This window comes from Lactuca virosa, chromosome 6, assembly GCF_052849685.1.
Source record: "Lactuca virosa cultivar CGN04683 chromosome 6, Lactuca_virosa_CGN04683_v6, whole genome shotgun sequence".
Taxonomy (NCBI): domain Eukaryota; kingdom Viridiplantae; phylum Streptophyta; class Magnoliopsida; order Asterales; family Asteraceae; genus Lactuca; species Lactuca virosa.
In genome coordinates this window covers 176,748,630-176,755,395 of record NC_136431.1, presented here as the reverse complement: position 1 = coordinate 176,755,395, position 6,766 = coordinate 176,748,630, and the positions used below count along the sequence as shown (strand labels likewise).

General features: G+C 34.2%; 1 long non-coding RNA gene across 5 annotated transcripts; it reads right to left on the bottom strand.

The window, feature by feature from the left end:
* Positions 1–1,709: 1,709 nt before the first annotated feature.
* LOC145120665 (uncharacterized) lies at positions 1,710–4,665 on the bottom strand. Of its 5 annotated transcripts, none has more exons than XR_013714299.1 (10): positions 4,237–4,665; positions 3,958–4,049; positions 3,841–3,882; positions 3,245–3,385; positions 2,999–3,126; positions 2,822–2,911; positions 2,625–2,698; positions 2,452–2,503; positions 2,246–2,352; positions 1,710–2,142 (listed from the first exon to the last, which is right to left on the bottom strand). It is a non-coding gene; the product is annotated as an uncharacterized LOC145120665 (long non-coding RNA). The 5 variants fall into 5 exon arrangements; XR_013714295.1 differs by having other exon boundaries at positions 2,625–2,742; positions 3,026–3,126; XR_013714298.1 differs by having other exon boundaries at positions 3,054–3,126.
* Positions 4,666–6,766: the final 2,101 nt, after the last annotated feature.

Genomic DNA, 6,766 nt, shown 5'->3' with positions numbered 1-6,766 from the left:
TGGGCTCGGGAGCATTCTAGTTACGTGCTAAAGGGAGACTCATACTGTGGACTCGGGGGTAATCCAGTCTGTAAAGCTGGGGACCCATTACATGTTGTTCAGTTTGTTATGATATGCTTATGTGGACTGTATGTGTATCGGTATTTTTGGGGAACTCACTAAGCTCTCGGGCTTACAGTTTCAGTTTATTGTTACAGTTTCAGGTACTTTGATGGTGTCTTTTGAACAAATCAAACTTAAATGGTGTTTTTTTTAACGATTTTGAAATAGTTACCTTTCTAAGTCATTTTGCCACCATAGATCGGTTGATATTTGATAAAGGAAGATAAAGTTGTGTAAGAGTTCACTTAATCCTGATGATATTTGTATAATGTTGGCTTCCTGCTTGGTTACCAAGCAATTTGCTAGAAGAATCAAAGTTATGTAGAGAACCTGGAGGATCAAGATCAAAACATTAGTTCATAAGAGTAGAATTACACACCCAACAATATAAAGACAAATTCACCTTAATTATCTTTTGATGTTGCAGCAAATCTCCAATAACCCCAAAATCTTGATCAAATTTTAGTTACAACTAAGATTTCAAGATTTTGCTTTTGTCATTTAATAGAATTAGAACCTCCATTCAACCAACTGATTGTGCTTCATAAATTGGATATTTATATAACTATTTCCATCATCATTGCAAAATATCTATAAAAACACAATTTAGCATTGAATGTAACAAAAAATCGAATAAAATCGTACACACAAACAAAACATAGTTAGTTTTTACCATAATTTTTTACTGGACTCGCTAGAGATTAACTGATCCACATATAATTAATAGCAGCAACGTAAGTTGCAAACAAGTCCACATTTATGAAAACTATGGATTACAACAAAATATCAACAAATAAAAAATATTAAGCGAAAACCAAACAACAAACTATACCGAAATTGAGTAGGAACCTTCGAAACAAACTTAAATGCTTCGTAGCCAATATAGAATTGGTGTTTAATCAATGGATTTTCAATAGAGCGACTTCGTCGTTGGTGATGCCGTAAATATCAATAGGGCTGTAATATTAGGGCAATATTAAGAGAGGGGAAGATTAGTAGGGGTTGTAAGTCGTTATTTATGATCCAAATGAATTTATTGGATAACCACAATTTAGTATATGTGAAATATAAATTTAAAATAATGAAAATTAGAGTGAGCCAATGAGCCAATGACCATGTCAAGAAAAGTAAACTTCAAGTATCTCTCTATACTAATAAAAGAATAGTTATTTTGTCATATGTCACCTTATTAGGCCTCCTAACTAATCTCATGATGTCACTTGTCAACCTATTAATTCTCCATTTCAAATTTCAAATTTTAAATTTCTCACTCTAATTACATTAAATTAATAACATTAGAATAATAAATAAAATAAAATTAATACAGATTATAAGGTGATATAATTTATGTATTTATTTAAATCAACGATTATAATTTTATATAACTAAAAAAATATCTTAATTAATAATTTATTTAAAATAATTAAATAATAATTTTAAGTTTTTACTATCAAAATTTAATTAATTTCATAACTGTGATTCTCACGGTTATAAACTAATAACAGAATACAAACATATGAACTCTATTATACTACAAAGAATATATACTCCAAACTTAAAATAAAACTCAACCCATCGAAAATTTTCGAGTAGTGATAATGAACTAGATGGGAATCATGCGCGCCCGTTGGCGCTGAGTCATTTTATTTTTTCTTCTTTCAGGTTGTATATGTACTGCAACATAGTATTATATTGATCAAGATATATTTAACATATATGAGATTTTTGGATAGGTCTTATATAGAAATTTAGGAAAGGAAGTAGTTGAACGCATCAACGTATCAAAAGATTATAAAACAAACAAACATATTACACGTACGGATGTTTGTCTTCAGGGAGGTTTTTGATATCTTTTTCGAGATTGTTGATAAGTTCGTCATATTTGTTTTCCATTTCCTGCATGGCCTTCAGCATTTTTGTAGTCTCATAGTTGTTGTCAAACACCAGCTTCTGCATCTTCAGGTAGTTTTCATACGATGGTTTGGAGTCCATCTCTGTCATCAGTTCCTTCCTTTAGTTTTTGTGTTCCCAGCATTCATCCTGCATGTTTTTGAGTGATAGTTTTTCACAGTTGAGACATTGTGGAATAAGCTAAACCTGTAATTTGCAAAAAGAAAAAAATGGTGTAAGATTGATGAATAACTGCTTTAAATCTTCTTGTTTTAGCATCCTTGTAGCTTTCTAATCTTTCCATTAAAGAATGGCTTATTGAGTCAAAAGCTATGCAATGTTGTTCATGCTTGCACCAACCTGAATAAAAGAAAATTTAAATCCTTGAATAAATCTCATATTACCAATCTATTATGAGGTAAAATTAAAAGAAATCGAATTTAATATTCATCATATTACCAATCTCGAAGGCCATGCTTTTCCTTTCTTTAAAGATACCCCTCCATCTCAGCTTCAAACCAATTAAACAGAATCATGTCAGATATGTATTATCTTGTCAATATTATTCTTTTCAATTGACAATATTTAAGTGTTCTACTACACTTAAGAGAGAAAGAGGAGAAGTGAGTTACCCATCATTACAAAGGGATTGTGGTTCTTGATTCCTCCGATCAACATGTAGCTTGTTCAAGATCTGTTTTGACTCCTGTTTTGGTATTATAAGTGTAGTGATATTAAAAACCCGTTTTTCTACAATCACAATAAAATAAAATAATAATTACAAAATCAGCCCAAAAAATTTTCTTTATTCAAAGCAAATAAATCTCACCAAAAAAACCGCAAGAACACCGCACGTTTCCAACGTCTTTCTAGTATTTTCCTGAGCCAGACCGAGACAATGTTGCATCATTTTCAAAGGCTACAAAAAAATCAAACACAATATTACTTTCTAAAACAGAAAATAAAATTAATCTAAAAGAAAAAAAAGGTTACAATATGCACTTACTTAAAAAAGGTTACAATATGCACTTACTTCATGTTTTTTTTCCATAAATACTGACCTTACGTCACTGACATAAGTTGAGGAAAAAAGTAAATTTCCATAAACCCATAAAGTCACTTCACTGCCATCACCTTCAAAAAGGCATGAAATTAAAGTTCTTCAATTGTTGTTGGTTAGAAAAAAAATGATGGGAGAGATTTGAAACTTGCTTTCTTCATTTAATTCCAGAAGGTTGTAAGGAATATTAACCTCTTTGTGCAGTTATTTCATCATGTTAAATCAAAAGGTTACCTACAACAAATGTAAATAGTAAGAGCTAAATCCAAAAATTGTCTGTAGGGGCAAAATGGTAATTTTACCTGCAAAGTAGGATGCTTAACCTGCACAAATCTAATTTTTAAATAATATAAGATCATGATAGTTGAAAATAAAGTCAACATAAAAAAAACATGTAAATAAAATAAAATTTCAACTTCCAACCCATTTACCTCTCTGCAATGGTGCTTACCATTGGACCTGGAAGTTGAGATTAATAAAATGTAAGGAAATAAAACAAAATTTTAAATGACATTAGATTCATATTTATACCATACACTTTTAGGAGCATAGGAATATATCCAACATTTACTTAATTATTAATTACATTACATTCCAAATTCAACATAGTTACAGCAGAACAACTATATAGCAACAAATTTTACTGAACCTCATAAAACCGTGAAAAAAGCAACATGTAGGATGAATACACAGTTGTATCTCTTTTGTTTTTATTGAAAGCAGAAGCTTCTAAAAAGATCCATCAGCTTGTATTTTAAAGTGAAACTGACAGATTTTGGAAAAATTACCTTTGAAGAATCTGTAACTTGTGAGTATCAATTCAGAAATCACTGCATATAGACAATGGTGAACAATGAAATTACATTCTAAATTAACAACTGATCACAACAAATAATATATATTACCATTCACAGCTACCTCTGAAAGCACATCATAAGTTAGGCTAGAGAGAGTTGTTGACACTAATAGATGTGTTGCAAGCATAGGTGCAGGTATCCTATAAAAAGAAAAAAAAATAGCCGAAGCCAAGACGCAAAAGCCTCCAGAGCCTGAATGTTAGAGAGTCATAGAACAAAGTGAAATAATGACTATAAAACTTTATATCCTATAAGAAACAGGATTCGACCTCAACTGAAAGAAAATAAAAAAATAAAAAAATCACAAGAAGGTGATGAATTACTGACCTTGCCGATGAGTTGTGGTCACGATGATTGCGACTGATGCTACCGACGTTGTAAAGTCAAATAAAACTTATAAAACTTCTTACAGATCTGGTCGTCGGTTGATAAGTTCGATTATCTGATTGGAAGCACTATTACACATACAGGGTTCAAAACAGGGAAAGAAAGAGTACATAACGGAAGTGAAGATCATCAGCAGTTTAAGGCATCGAAACTTGGTTCAACTCATCGGTTGGTTCCATGACCAAACACAATTCTTGCTCATCTACGAGTTTCTGCCAAACGGAAGCCTTGACTCTCATCTATTCAACAAAAGAAGTCCACTGTTGGTTTACTGCCTTCTTTAATCACCTTTTAAGCAGAAAAATGAAAGGATAAGAAACTTCCCTGGTTTCGTGTGTATGTGCAGGAAGTGAAGAGAGAACAAAAAACAATACCAACAACCAACAAGACTTCTCTTCTGTCTCCTTTTCCTTTTAAACTTGCTTAATACAAAAGGAACATACATTAAAGCTAGACAACTACTTCTGACTTTTTCAACTACAACTTAAACAAAACATTAAGATGGCAACAACCTTCATTAAAAGAAAAGAGTCAAACACTCAAACCAGAGTCGGAATGATGGAAAATTTGACAGCCCAAGGGAGCACACGTGCTTGCAACTTGCTTCAATTCTTCTTTTCTTATATAATAAATATTATGGATTATTATAATATTCTCCCCCTTAATCCATAATTTTTATCTGCTTCACTCCCAGTAAGTTGCGCATTTCCTCAAACTTCTTGCTTGCCATGGATTTTGTGAGAATATCTGCCTTCTGTTCCTTGCTGCTCACATGCATGACTTTTATGTCCCCATTCTCAACACATTCACGTATGAAATGAAACCTTGTGTCTATGTGTTTGCTTCTCCCATGAAACACTGGGTTCTTTATCAAATCTATGGCTGATTTGTTGTCAACATGCAACACCACAGGACTAACTTTCTTTCCTGTTAACTCACTAAGCAATCGACGCATCCATATCCCTTGGCACGTTTCACTTGTTGCCGCCATGAATTCTGCTTTGCATGAAGAAAGAGCTACACTCCTCTGTTTTTGCGACACCCAAGTAACCAAATTTTCATTAAGATAAAATGCCATTCCTGATGTGTTGCGTCTGTCATTTACGTCCCTTGCAAGATCTCTATCAGTATACCCGGTAACAATGTCTTCTTCATCCCCCCTGGTGTACTTTAACCAATAATCAATGGTTCCTTTGATATACCTCAGAATATGTTTCACTGCTTGTAGATGCTTGACTGTGGGTCTCTCCATGAATCGACTTACAATCCCGACAGCATAAGTAATGCCAGGTCGAGTGTGTGTGAGATATCTCAGACCTCCAATGATGCTTCTATACTCCGTCAGATTTACCGAGTCTCCCTCTTCATCTTTCGTTAGCTTTAACTTGGGTTCCATTGGGTATTTACATGAGTTGCACTCAGCCATGCCTGCCTTCTCCAGGATATTTTTCGCATAAGCTGTTTGCTTTAGATTAATACCATCCTTTTGTTGACCCACTTCAATACCCAGGTAGTATGATAATGAGCCAAGGTCACTCATTTCAAAATCCTGTTGCATTTGTTCTTTGAAGAGCTTCAGTTCATTGCTACAATTTCCTGTAACAAGCAGATCATCAACATACACCCCAACTATTAAGAGCTTACCATTCCTCTTTCTTGTGTAAACTGCATACTCTTGTGGGCATCTTGTAAATCCCAAATTTTTCAGACATTTGTCCAGGCGAGAGTTCCAACCTCTAGGAGCTTGACGAAGCCCATACAAAGCTTTTGATATCTTGTACACTTTTCTTGGTTCATTTTGATTCACAAACCCCTCCAGTTGAGTTACATAAACTTCTTCTTCCAAATCTCCGTTTAGAAATGCAGATTTTACATCAAGGTGGTGAACAATCCATCCATTTTTACCTGCAAGGGCAAGCAAAATGCGTACTGTTTCAAGTCGTGCAACTGGTGCGAAGACTTCATCAAAATCTATTCCGGGTTTCTGAACATATCCCTTTGCTACCAACCTCGCCTTGTGCTTCAAAACGTTTCCTTCTGGATCCTTTTTCAGTTTGTAAACCCACTTGAGACCAATGGGTTTTCGACCTGGTGGGAGTTCAACCAGATTCCAAGTTTTATTTTTTTCAATGGCTTCCAGTTCACTTCTCATTGCATTTACCCAATCCACATTTTCACTAGCCATGTAGTATGACAAAGGCTCCTCACTATCATGCATGAATAGAAGTTCGTCACACTCATCATAAATATCATCCAATAACCGATACCGCTTCGGGGCTCCTCCACCTGTCGAGTCTGATTCAATACTTGCAGAAGTATCTGAACTGGTCGAACTTGAGGGTGTAAGTGTAGGGGTTTGTGCACTTGTCTGTTGGGTTTGTTCTGGTGCAGGACTTTGCATCCAGATTTCATGTTCCTGGTTGCTCACATCTTCATAGTTGTCTTCTGGAGAGTAGCCTTCAATTGTAAA